The sequence below is a fragment of the Anomalospiza imberbis genome, chromosome 3, assembly GCF_031753505.1.
Source record: "Anomalospiza imberbis isolate Cuckoo-Finch-1a 21T00152 chromosome 3, ASM3175350v1, whole genome shotgun sequence".
Taxonomy (NCBI): Eukaryota; Metazoa; Chordata; class Aves; order Passeriformes; family Viduidae; genus Anomalospiza; species Anomalospiza imberbis.
Window position 1 is genome coordinate 83,228,881 of NC_089683.1, and position 12,056 is coordinate 83,240,936.

General features: G+C 47.2%; 1 long non-coding RNA gene across 1 annotated transcript; it reads right to left on the reverse strand.

Annotated features, from left to right (window-relative positions):
• Positions 1-1,092: 1,092 nt before the first annotated feature.
• On the reverse strand, positions 1,093-4,678 carry LOC137471264 (uncharacterized). Its single transcript, XR_010997492.1, has 2 exons — positions 3,572-4,678; positions 1,093-2,966 (listed from the first exon to the last, which is right to left on the reverse strand). It is a non-coding gene; the product is annotated as an uncharacterized lncRNA (long non-coding RNA).
• Between the last annotated feature and the right edge of the window lie 7,378 nt (positions 4,679-12,056).

Consider the following 12,056-nt stretch of genomic DNA (forward strand, 5'->3'; position numbering starts at 1 on the left):
TGTCCACCCTAGGAAAGTACTCTAATCATGTGGGAAAGGGGCAGCCACTCCATGCGGGACACTGTGAAAAAGGCTGACACATGCTCTCCTAAAAGGTTGTAATACTCTTCTGTTTTATTGCCAGTTGGCATTAATTAATTTGCTACTGTCTTCTTTCAGAATTGTCTCAATCAAGCAGTATCTGTTTGTGATTTATACTTGGCACTTCCCTGATAAAAGTTTTTCCACTCTAACTCAGCTTGAGCAAGACTTGCATCTTCTTCTTCATGCCAACTTCACTAAAGTGTCTCATCTTCCTGCTTCTGCCTCTCTTTGTACTAAATGCCATGGGAGACACAAATGGACAATATCTGAGCCAGTAGCCTGTCTGCTACTCTTCCATCACCAGCACTCAGTCTGTCATCTTGCCTGGTGGCAACAAACACATCACTATTAAGAGGAATTGTTTCGGGGTCAAATGCTCCTAACTTCCAGCTTCACTGCCTTCAGTGAGAGGAATCTGCATTATGCCAGCTGAGGATCTGTTCCTTCAAGAGAAAAACGCCCATCAGAAAGGCTGCCCAGGGAGGAAAAACAGGGTTTCTTAAAAGGTTAGCTAACGCTGCTTTAACTAAAGCCTGCCACAGCCCAGTTTCTGGAGGCTTATGGCACGTAAATCTTGGATTAACTCGATATTCAGTAGAGCTTTGCAATCCACTCGTAACACTTTCCAGTTCAGTGTGAAGAATTGGGTCTCTCATGAGCCTCTTTTCAGCATTTCTCCAAAGCTCTGGATATCCTTCTCCAGTGAGGGATTTGGAGGGGATGCATTATGAGCAGGACACTAATCTGCTCCTCACTGTGGCGTGTGAGGAACGGACTCTCAGACAGCATCATATGGCATTTGATCCCTATTTCGTCCCTAGGGTAACCTGGTGGAGAACAGTGTGCAGCCCTTTCAGCTCAGACTCCAGTATTTAACTGATAGAGATGTTCTGGTGTCAAGTTTTCACAGATGATTTTAGGTGGAAAAATATATCTAGTTCCTAAATTAACTTGAGTAGAGAAGGCAGATTGCTGTCACTGCTGGAACACTGCTGTCAGTCATTGCTGTTCAGAAATTTTATATACTTCTCAGGAGCTATGACAGAGAGAAAATCTGAAGCTCAGTCTGTTAAGGAATCATGGTGCTCACATTTTAGTTTCCAGGTTCACTCTTTTTTTTTTTTTTTTCAGATGCCTGAGAGGTCTTCTGTTTGCAATTCAGTGCAGGCTTCTGGCTACAAAAAACAATTAACCATGCCCCCAATCAGGACAGAAACAGAAAGGTACGGAGAGAAGATCGAATCCCCAAACACAAAAGGAAATATAAAGCAAAAAATTGAAAAGTGGAACGGCATGCTTCATCTCTATCATTGATAAAATATTTTGCAATCCTGGAAAACTTAATAGCTTCTTTGGCATAATCTTTATGACCTTAAAGGGGTGATAAGGAAGGTAAAAAACTGTTTCTGAAAGATTATGAATTTTCCTAGTCAACTCAGTTTTTCCTTCTCACCTCCAAGGCTAACATTCAAAAGGAAGTTTGACACATGTGGGTTGTGTTGGAACTTGGAAGCTGTTTATTTAGCTCCACCCAAGATATTACCTATGGAACCTTGCAGAGCAGGGCAAGAAAGGGAGCCCTGTGAAGTGGCAACGGCATCAGAAAAGTGAAGGGTCCATAGCTCAAACTGCTCAAGTTTATTAAAACAAAATAGGTCAGTGGAGTTGCCCAGAGGGTTACATAAGGCAGAAAGTAGCACTCCACAGGAAAGAAGGGAGCCTGTTAAAAGGCAAAGCCACTTCAGTTTGTTTATGGTCAGAGATAACTGTCTTGTGGTGTGTCTGTTCTCCATAGCTGACAGAGTAAATCACACCCTTTATCTCCACAGCAGATAAGAATTTGGACTGGGACGTTGCTTTGTGAGCTGTGGATTAAAGCAAATGGGGCTGTTATTTATTATTAGGGCTAGCATTATTATTTTGTTCCTGCCATCTCTGCATTTCAGTACCTATGTAAGGAATTTCACCACAATGGTTTCTTTCAGGGAATGTTAGGAATCGTAATAGTAGAAAGGATAAAAGCTTAATCCACATGAAAAGAAAGGTGGCTTGACAGTTGCATACAGACAAGGGAATGATCAAATGTCCTTTGAGATCATGACATTCTCACTCTGGGCTGGAGGTCAGCATGAAGTTGGATATGACATCTGGGAACATGGAAGTGCCTGTGGCCTGCTGACACATCTGTCCCAGTACCAATCTCCTCCTGCTCTGCCTGCTCCTCCTGTGCCAGAAATCCAGCTTCCTATCTTAAACACTGTCCTGTGTCCCAGTTCCCTGGCCCCGGTGTAGACAGGCATCTCTTACAAAGATGTTAGGCGCCCTGCAGCTTTCACATCTCAGTAAGGGTATTTTCTGTTTCAGGAACCCAAATCTCAAATATTTATCCTTCAGAAGTGGAAGCCTGCTGTCCCTTTTCATGCCTCCTCTTTAGCTCCTATGCTACATTGCCCCTTCCTTTCCGCAACTTCAGCTCAGTAACAGGGCAGAGTCACTTGTACTGAGAGCTCTTCCCAAAATCAGGCAGCACCTAGGTCCCACTGAAGCTCATACAATCAGAGAACACCTGATATCACAGAAAACATGAGTACTATTTTTCATGCTTTCAGGTCTGTAAGAACAAAGGAGAGCTCTTTACTAGTTTTTAGACTGTCTGATACAATGACACCTACTGAGTGGGCCATGACCTAGGAAGCTTCTCAGTGGCTTCAGGAACAGGTTCCTGGGAGGAAACATGAAACACATGCCTTTGAGCCATTTGCTGGGAGCTGGTCAGAGGAACAAAGGAGCTTTATCTTCTATGGGAAAATGCTGAATCATCAAAATCCACATTTCTCATAGGGGCACATCAGTTTTCATGACATTTTCAGGAAGAAGTTTCTCTAATGCAGGATAGAAAGCAGAAGGTTATTTTTATTTTCATTTAGGGCAGAGAGTTGAAAGAGACAGACAAGGATAAAAGGCTACAATCATACTCAGTCTGCTGGACAAACAATGTGAGAGTCAGTTCAAGTTTCACTCTGCACAGTCCAGAAGCAGGGCTGGATGTGCTCTGAGCAAACACCTGCATGCTAGAGAATAGCTGGAGGGGACAAGGTTGTAAATGTCTCTCCTTGCATAATTTTTGCAAGATACATTTGAAAAGGCCTGGGTCTGTCCCATGTCAGAAGAGCAATTCTGACACCATGCAAACATCTGTACCTGAGGATTTTGCCCTCCCAGCCAGATGGATGGTTTACATTCTCCTACACCTCATCTGCATCCTTCCAACTCACCAAGCTGCAGCAGCATCTGTGCCACGTGTCAGGGTCACATCCCTATAGGACAAAAAGGGATAAGACAGGAGCCCTCTCATTCACTCGGAGCACTGCTTCCATTTTTTCCTGTGCAGAAACTTTTCTCCTTATCAGCCAACCTCTGCCACACCAGCATGGAATAGGTTTTTGGCTGCAAGAGCACTGGCTTCTTTCATGCTACACCTATTTACCCATACAGAGGATCTGGGCCCCTGGAACACAGCGAGGATGCTCCCACCACAGCACTCAGCCCTTTCTGGAACAAGCTCCCAAGAGCACTGCACACTTCTCTCCTGATCTGTCAGAAATGCATCAGCCTCCTCCTGCAACATCCACCTGGACAGGAATGCTGCTCTTTAGGGTCACTTTCTTCCCCCACCAGGTCTGCGCCGGTCTTGTAGGATCTTGCTGCTGGGTTAAATGCGTTTTCTTTTGGCAAACAGATACCTTTGTTTGGTTGGCTCTGCTCTTTTTAAGGGATCACCCACAGCCCATGCAGCTCTCACCATGAGCTCTCTTCCTTTTTGGGGCCCCTGAAAGTGTGGCATTTTCTGATTAATTTACACCAAAGCTCAATTCCAAAGGGATCTGGTGTGTATCTTTCTTAGTAGGCCAGGCTTTGGCAAAGCAGAAATCATTCTCAGGTGTAGCAGCTCTGTTCTCCTAACATGTAGGCATTTCCACGACTAGTACAGGTATTCATTCCTCCTCACATGTGGCTGGGAGCCTTAATTCCTGGGAGGGAAGAGCACAGCGTGACTTGTATGATCCATAGTGTTACAGGCCTTTAAAACTGCATTTTCTAGTCCTTCAGCTTCTCGCTAGCTCCAAGAGGCCAAAATTTAAAGCAGGTCTGTGCTCTAGTGAGTAACTGATGTAATTACGCTCACTTGTTACAAGGAGAAGCTTTCACAAGAGGGGGAGGCGGTGGCCCCGCGCCAGGAGGTGTGTCCCCGATGACAAGCAGCGGAGCCAATCACAGCCCTGAAAGATCATCGCATTCATACAAAAAAGAAAAGAAACCGCCCCAGGGTATTTATACTGAGGAAGGAAAAAAAAAAAAAAAAAGAGAGAGAGAGAAAAGAGCTGGCAAGAAAGAGAAAAAGAGGCTGAGAACCTGCAACTTTGTTAACTAACTCTGCAGCTGAATTGAAAAAGGCCAGGCTGGTCCCCCTACAAATCTTGCTTCCTATCCCCTCCCCTCTCTTAAGTATCTCTGGAAATTTGTCTGTAAACTGGAGTGAAAAGTTCAGCTGCTTGGAGTGGTCCTCCTCTCCCCCTGGCAGGCAACCTCGTTAGCCGCTAAGCAGAGCCGGGCTTCGGGAGGGCGAGCCCTGGCAGGCAGGTGGGCAGCGATCCCTTGATCCCCAGCACAGCAGGGAGCAGGGTCGGCCAGGAGCCCCCGGGATTAATAATTACCTTCCCAGCACCCAGCACACCGGCATGGGCTCCCAGCTGCCCGTACCTCTGTTAAATAGCTAGGGAAAGAGAAGGCTGGTTTAGCTTTAACCAAGGGGTAAACGGTCAGCACTTACAAATGCTGAACCACCAAAAACCGGCCAGCCACAGGTTATTTATTCCACTTGCACAAGAGGACTGTGAGGCTCAAAGGATGAGATGGCCCGTGGCAGCCTACAAACCCCATTTTCTGCTCCTGGGCTGTTGGATGAACCAGGGTAAAAATGCTTCCCCTCCGAGTGGCGTTTCTTCCTGCCCGCCCTCTCTGCTGCCTTTCTCTGTTCTGACTGCCTGTTCCCGGGTACAGACTGTCTCTGACCGCCTTGTACGAAGCCTCGCACAATGGGGCTGTAATATAACCTCAGCGCGAACGAGCTGCCATTAATAATAATAATAAAACCGCCCATCACACCCTACGGCAGCTGCGGATAGGGCCGAGCAGCAGCCGCAGCCCCGCTCCCCCGTGGGAAACCGGTGTCCCCCGGGAGCCCGCAGCCCCCTCACCGCCGCCGCTCCGACTGCAGGGGGAAGGCGCTGTGCTTTGCCGGGGTGGGGAACACAAAGACTTTTCCCCGCCCGGGAAGCTCCGCAGCGGGCTGGGCGGCCGGGCCTGCCCGGGCCGTGCGGGCCGGGGCGAGGCGCGGGGCTGCCCTGCCACCTGCCGGCTGCGGTGGCTCCGTGCGGGCCGCGGGCACGGCCCCCACGCCGGCCTGGAGCCGCGGCCGGGGGCTGTGCTCAGCGCTGCCCTCGGGAAGGGCACCGCGCCGCGGCCGCCAGGGACCGCCGCGCCCTCCGCGGCTTGGGTCAGACTGGGGGCCCCGGCGCTCTGTGTAACCCTGCCCGCATCTGGCCAGCCTGCGGGGCCGCACAGCTGCCGAGGGCAGAGGCGCTAGGGCAAGCGGTGGCCTGGACATGGCCCGCCCCAGGCTGCAGGGGCAGCGTGGGGAGAAGGCTGAGTGTTGCTCTGCGATGGTTGGTGGTGCCGCGCTGTCAGCCCTGGCTCTTTGTTCCCTCTCCTCCCCACCTCCCGCACAATCGTCTGTTTCAGGCACGCACAGCTCTGGCTACTCAGCCCCTCCCCTTGCAAAAAACAGGAGACCGAGGAAACTCCTCTCCCATGCGCATGGTGTGAGAAATGGGGAGGAGACCTTTCTCATGCGGTACTGGGTTGTCAGTGGTAGTTCTCTGTGGGGCTGGAGTACCTCTCTGGCTCTGAACCAGGCAGCGGCCCTGCACCGCCAGCTGACCAGTCTCTGGTGGCCACGCAGTGTGGTCATCTTGGCCTGGCAGCAGGGCTTCTGCTAAAACACCAAAAGGCCTAGGGGTGGGGAGACGGGAGAGCAGAAGGGGCACATCCACGTGTCAGCTTTCAGTCAAGCAGGAGGCCTCGGGGGCTGATTGCAATGCCTTCTCTTTTGACAGGGGTAATGACCTCAGTGGAAATATGCGGGCTCAGTCTAAAGGTGCCCAGCTTGTAGCAGCTCAATAGAGAGCCCACACTGTGGGGCAGCCATGCCAGACAGATGTCAGGCTTGCTGTCAAAGCCACTTTGCCAAAGGTGGTTCTCTGAGCACCACCTCCCTGCCCTGCACCACAGTCCCTTCCCTCCCTTCCCGTGAGACTTTCAGGCTGCCTCCCTTTAGCATTGCTCCCCCCTTCTCCTCACACTAAGACTGTAGCTCACTCCCCTTCTCAGTAAAGACCACCCATTGCCATGGTAACATTGCCTCTTACAAAGTTGCAAGCAGACACAAAGATATGTTTCTCCCCTGCCTTATAGCCCCCCCAATCCCTTCATCCTGGTTAATAGGCCAGGACTTTGCTTGTAGCGAAGGGATGGAGGGCTCTTGCATTTCATTTTCATTGAGGAGGGAGAAGGTATTCCAACCCCTTTGCTCCACAAGTGCTGAAGCCTCTGGTCACCATAGGGAAAGAGCTGTCATTCATGGACCTCCTGAAAGCCCTTGAAGGCAATGGTGCCCCAGGCGGATACTGGTAGTGCAGATACTGATCCTGCACTGGGAAAGAGTAGCTGCCAATTAGAGGGGACAGGGCCCATGGAAGACAAAAGAGGGAAATTAAGACCTGTATTTCATCCACTCTGAGCAGAAAAAATCTCTGCTGTGGTTGTGTTCAGTTGCTGCCTCCCTGAGCAGCTCTGGTTCTCTTCCCAAAATTACTTCTTCAGCTTATAAAGCTAATTGGGCTGTCTCTAGGACTGCTGGCACCCCTTGCTGCCACAGCCACACCATGAATAATGGTGTGGTACTACTTACATGGGAGTACCAGCAATTTAATACTAGCCTGGATGCACCCATGGTTCACTGCAGCCATAGCTATGACTGCATCGTGGACAACAGCTTATATTTATCAATCTCTTGTTCACTTTTCCTTCCCTTTGTACTTATATACATCTCCCTCTTCTCTCCCAGTGGATCTGCCCCAGGCCTTTGCAACACTGAACAAAATCTTTCTTTCATCCTCCTTTTGCTTCTTCTTTCACCTCTTTTCACATATTTTCTCTCTTTCACTCTGACCAAGACATTCCTTCTCCTTGAAACCAGTGAAGGATCTCCCTTATCTCCTGACCTGTTTGTCAGTCTGGTCCCTCCCAGTTTATCATTTTTGTTGTATAGTTGCCATACTGGACTGTCACATGTTCTCTTACCTCCCTTTAAATACTCCATAAGTCTTCACCTCTCCTACAGTCTCCCATCCCCTGAGTTCACCTTACCACCCTCACCACTGTAGTTCAGGCTTTTTGCAACAGCTGTGCAGGAGAGCTTGGTGTGAACATCAGAGCTTCCCATCAAATGCTGTTGCTTGCAAATGTGCTGCTGAACCTGCTGACTGCCCCAAAGCAGGAGTGTGTATACAGCACCTGAGAACTGGCTCTGAACATTCCTACTTAATGCAGAGGTGTTATAATAAAATAACGTTATTAAAAGGTAGCTGGACGTTCATGCTCTGGCAACCCCGACAGACAATATGGCATGGAAAGGAATTATCTCTCCTAATATATTTTGCAGCAAATGGAAGAATCTGAGGGGGGAAAAAAGAACTGGTGCCATTAAAGTGAAGAAAAGTAATAGAAATCATTCCTGATATACAATCTGGACTCATCCCAGCATATTTCGAAAAAATAAAAATAAACATGTAGGCGATTCCAAGCTTTAATTATCTTTGACAAACTCCACTGTCAAAGTCCCTCTGATTGACTGCAAATTTTGCACCCTTCTGAGCATGAATGAGAATTAGGAGGAAAGCTACAGTAAATGAGGCTGTAGCAACAATGGACTTTCCCAGAGGCTGAAAAAAGTCCACAGAGAGGAAAATCTGCCAAGCCAGAAGTGCAAAGGCACCCCTGATCCCACTGCTCTCGTCCCTACATGTTCCTTCCTCAGTGAGGAAAACTGTAAACTCAGCAGCACCCATAACAATCAGCAGGGTCAAATCCAAACCTGAATTTTGTTTTCAAGTCAGAGCTTGGCCTAAATTCTTCTACAGTCCACCCATGTTCCAGCCATTGTTCTAGTCCAAACATTTACTAGTACTATGCTCTACTCTTCTGCTTATTCTCATGGTCCTTTTCTCTAACTTTTCTTTCCATTCTAATTTTTCCTTGAGATTTTGCCCACATTCCAACACACTATGTCAGGAGCATCCACTCTATGCTAATTTTACAATCATGATCTTTTCATTACTGTCTGGTCTCCTTCACTCTGACATGGAGGCTGGAGCTCAGGCCTTCCTGCAAAACTCAGGCATTGCCATGCCAGCTGACCTCTACTAGGCAGTGCTCCTCCCATGGGATTTTATTGGAATACTATGCCTGGGATACAGAGTTCTAGTAAGCAACTTCTGCCCTCCACAGGGCCCTCCACTGCCCTTTTCACAGGGACAAACACACACCTCTACAAAAAGCAAGACACACTTTAGTTAACCTGAGTATTTCTCTGGATGTTAATCTCTCTTCATTGACTACAAAGTAAAGACAAGGGTTTATGAGCCCCTAATTTTGTGTAAAGTGAGCTGAATTCAAGATTTTTCAGACACTATTGTAATTTTCCATAGTAGTTTTTCTTCCTCATAACAGATAGGCCACAATCCTGTGAGAAAAGCCTCCCAAGAAAGAGGATGCTTTTTCTTCCCATCAAATGCTGTTGCTTGGCTCCCCAGCCTAGCCAGAGCTCAGATAGCTACTACTCTCCCAGGGCACTGAGCCTGGCAGTGTCCAACTACAATGCTACTGATTTTTAGGCAGGACATACAGGACTTGTATTTAATTTTGATAGGCTCCTCCACTCACCAGCTAGAAATTCCTTCGTGTAATCCATATTGCCCTAGAGTCCTAGGATATCTCTTTCAAGTACAGAGGACAAACTTACCTCATGCAGTCTGAGCCTGGATATCATGGGCCCCTTTCTCAGTTAGGATAAACCAGCACAACTCCAGAGCCTCCAGAGAGGCTGTGCTGATTTACACCAGTCAAGAAGTGTGCCCCCTCGATGCAATGCCAGCTCTTAACTATGTAACACAGATCATCTGGGCTGCTTGGAAGGCTCACAGTCCCCCTTGGGCTGCCTTCTTCACTTCTGATTCCTTGTGAAACTGTTATGGCTGGAGGAAAGTCGCCACTGTGAAAAGGCACATATTACCACACAATATTCTTTCTAGCTTTGACAAACTTGTCCCCTCCTATGTTGCTCAAACCAGCTCCCATATGTGACAAGACACTTTGGCCCCCTCTTTCAGCTTTGTCAGAGTTACCCTGGGAATCTTCAGAACCCCTGGGTAAAGAGCAACATAAAACATTCGGTCATTGCTGGGCAAAAAAGGCTGTTGTGCCGTGCACAACAGGAGAGAAACCATTCAGCTTGTGTATAGTGGCACCCCCAAAAAGCATGGATAGGCTGCACATCCAGCACAGGAATACCTGTTCAGAAGAGTAGTGTTTAAAAGACATTGATTTCTGATCCTTTTCTTTATCACATCCTCCCATCCTGTATCACTGATTTCCCCAGAGCTGCCTTTCCTCTCTACCTTGCCTTCCCTTAAGCACAGACCAGGAAAAGGCATTGGACTGTCCAAGAGTTAATTCTGTAACTCAGTCCTCCAAGACAGATCAGATCATACTTGTTTCCTGAGAATAATTTTTACTGGTTTGTAACATAATAATTTGGCTTGTTCTGATCTCTGTGGCAGGTGCATTTCTGAGCAGCATGAATAGATTTCAAGGTTGGATACTCTGATACTGCTTCTTCTGGTCTTCTCTTCATATTGAAAAAAGCCAAAAGTGCCTTTCTGTTCCCAGGCATTATCTCTTCAAATACCTAATTAGAAATTATCCAGAAAGTGGAGACTTTTCTGAAGGTATACAGCAGAACAAAAAGCAACAGAACAAGTTGTAGCAAGAGAAAATATAATTAGATATTAGGAAACATTTTTGCACAATGACAGTGGTCAAATACTAGAACATGCTGTCCAGAGATTGTGTAATGTCCAGCCCTGGAGATCTTCAACTGAACAAAGAGCTGAGCAACTAGATCTAGCTCTGAAGGTGGACCTAACATAAAGATTTGCCATGCTTTGAGAAAAGGCTTGGACCAGATGACCTCTAGAAGTGCTTTGTAAAGTAAATTATTATATGAGTCATGAATATGTAATTTCAGGAGCAAGCTGTGCTTCCCTTTGTCACAGTACCCAAAGCAGTACCCTGCACCAAACTCAAAATCCACTCTGCCAGTTCATGATGTCTCAGCTTTGAATCACTAGGAGACCCTTATTAAAGAAGCTCAGGTGACTCCCAGTAAAGCAGAAACTTAAGAGATTGCTCTGACAGTTCTCATTGCACACCCTCAAACCATCTAAGCAAGCCAGAGCAGGGAATGATGGAGTCCAGGGGATTGACAGCACATCCTGCACAGTAAAGCTGTGTGGGTCATGCTGCCCATTCACACATCTTTTCAAGGGACCACTGACCTGCATCCTTTCCTGGTGAACTCCTGTGACACTGTAGTGTTTTAGGCATATCTAGAGGCTCCTCTTCACAGGAAAGAAATGTTTAACACATAGGACACCAGGTCTCAGAGCCACTCACCCTCAGGGTTATTTTGGAGGCACACTCCCTAATAGTCAAAAAAGAGAGGTAAAAGACAAAGGCTAAGAGCTCCATAAATGGCCATGTAGAAAATCCCTCCCAGGTTGCTCTTTACTTTTGCCTAAATCTCCTCCCCTTTCTTACCCCTCCTACTCTTCAAAAAGGAGCCAGATCACCCCAGAGAGTTATGATGTACTACATCCCAAGGTGCCTCGGTTTTGGAAACCCTTCGTACCACATTTTGCTTAGGTTGCCATGCTGCAGTAAAAAAATATTGCTGCCCTCTCCTCAGTGTTTCCAGAGCACTTGTCTCCAGAAGCAGCTATAGAAGAGCCAAGACAAGTGGGGAATGCTAGACACTTGAAAGGTTCCTTGGGTATGGGAAGCAGCTACTATTTGGGGTTTGGACATGGATGCAGATGAACACACATATGTGCATTTATGTGTACACCCCATTTCCCAGCCAGCAACATGTAGTATGTTTCCCCAGTGCAACAAACATCCTCCTGGGAACTGTGGGTGCTGGTGAGCAAGCAGTACAGCCCCAAATAGATTATTGACAGCAACTCATAGAGGGACATAAGAATCTAGCTGGCTTTCTCCACAGAAATTGCCTTTTAGCCACTGACTTCTGAACCTGATCCTCAGGGACATTTATAAAATACCTTCAAAGAAGAAGCTGTGAGCTAGGATCCACAGTACTTCTGGATGGCAAAGCTCATCAACTCCCTAAATGCACTATTTTATTACAGAGTATTTCTTTTTTTCTCACTACTTCTCATCCCTCAACTTTTTACAGGTGCTAACCACCTTTTTTTCAAACTGCCCAGTTGATTACCAAACCCAAATTAAGTTCAAAACATTTGTTCTCAGCCAGTCCTTTCCAGGAGTTTGCTGTTTGTTTTTTGAAATTGAAAAGGAGGCTTTTGTGCCTGTAAGTTTTCCCAGTTTTTTTCAAAACATGTCACTGTATCAAAAGAAATTGGTTCTCCCTACAAGCCTATCTGTTTCATGGCTGGTAGAGCATGGTGGTTGCACCAGAGTTATTGCTAGTGCCATGGAGAGGTTATGCTTGCCAGAGGAGACAGCATGACTCAGCTGCCAAGGAAGTCAGATGA